The sequence below is a fragment of the Zingiber officinale genome, chromosome 1A (genome assembly GCF_018446385.1).
Source record: "Zingiber officinale cultivar Zhangliang chromosome 1A, Zo_v1.1, whole genome shotgun sequence".
NCBI lineage: Eukaryota > Viridiplantae > Streptophyta > Magnoliopsida > Zingiberales > Zingiberaceae > Zingiber > Zingiber officinale.
Window position 1 is genome coordinate 52,067,535 of NC_055987.1, and position 1,741 is coordinate 52,069,275.

A 1,741-nucleotide genomic window follows, 5' to 3' on the forward strand; every position below is an offset into this window, starting at 1 on the left:
AGCTTACTGGAAAACTAAAACAATACCCATATAAAACTTATTCACAGCTATAATTTTATAAGGAAATCATAATCTTTAAGCCTGTTACAACTTAGTCAAAACTGGAACACCAAATCATAAGCACGCTAGCTACTCTTAAACCTCTAGTCATCCCAATGCTGTATAGAAAAATCCCAAGCAAGAAAACAAAGGACACTTACTGCTCTTAAATATACCATTTATAGAAGGTAAGGTACACTTTAGTTTACAAAAATGTAGGCCTTCATAGTTGATTTGCATGGTAATACAGTGGGGTGGGTTTCTACTGCTTTGAATAAAACAACATGCACAACCTAATCAATTCATTCATTTCCTCAATCTAACAATTGAATCAAAATTACACAATAGCAAAGAAATTTAATTCTGAGATCTTTCAAACATATAACTGTTCTTTGTTCATAGCAGTAAGCACAAACAAGAGCGACTGTGAAACCTCCGGCCGAATCAAAAGACAACTGGGAAGAATCCAATTGAAGGAATACCACAAAGAAACTCATAGAACAAAACATAGCATGCTGGAAACCGGATCCTTAACATATCCAAATCGCAGAACACAATCAAACTTCTATCTAGAAACTCAAACAACCCGAAGAAACAGGGCAGCAACAAATTCAATCTCCAATCCGGTGCAGAACCCAAAACAGAAAGCATGCGATGGATTAAGCACGAGCAAGAACAATTAGAACATCACTGAAACCTCAACTCACGATAGAACTTCGAAGTTCAATCCTTTCCCACGACATACCAAGAAAAACACAAGGAAACCACATTCATTATCGAAACCGAAACCAAATCTATAATTCGAAACGATATAATCCGTTTCTCTTCTCTAATATTCTCGGCAGAAAACTAAAGACTGAAGGAAACATGAATCCTTAAACTATTTTAGATAACTTAAGGACACAAAAGATTTAGATAAGAACACAATCTATTCTTCCTTTGAAGGTCACGGCAGCAACCCTAATCTAACCTTCTTCACAGAACACATTCGGAACACAAAGGAAATAGAAATCCGAAGCTATCTTACTGCAGGTGAGTAAGCGACTTACCTTGCATTCTTGGATTCAAACCGAGAGGAAAGGAAGGTTCTAGGGTTCGGAAGGCTTGAGATCTCCGGCCCTTCTTCGTGCTAACAGTTCCCTCTTGACGAGGGAAGCTCAAATCCGAGAAGAACTCGCGGAATCCCTTTGGCCGGCCACCGGAGAGATGCTAACTTCCAGCTGCGTTTTGTCTTCGCTCGGGCAGAATCGCCGCCGTCGCACGCGAGGAAGGCGAAGGGAAAAGCTAGGTCATGGGGAAATAATCAAGCCCTAAGTTCTCCTCTTATAACCTTAATATTCTGTTAACTTCTTTAAATAAATTTTCTATCTATTCTTAAACAAAACCGCCCGCAACACACTTGGTTAGCCAGATTTTAACCAAGTCAAAGATCTGGGCTTCGATTCCTCATCCGCGCACTTTTATTTCCAATTTATTTTACTGTTCCTAACTACTACTTAAATGGAATTCTTCTCCTTCTTTAATAAGAAATGATCGCTGGATCAGTTGGTTGGCCGCGTTCGGCTTAAGGCGCAGTTCGTTGGTTCGAATCCCGGTTGCAACTTATTTTCTCCCTATTATTTCTCACTATTAACTTCTATTATTTAAATAAAATTTTTCCTTTATTAGATCAAATAATAACTGCTAGCCTAGTTGGTTAGCT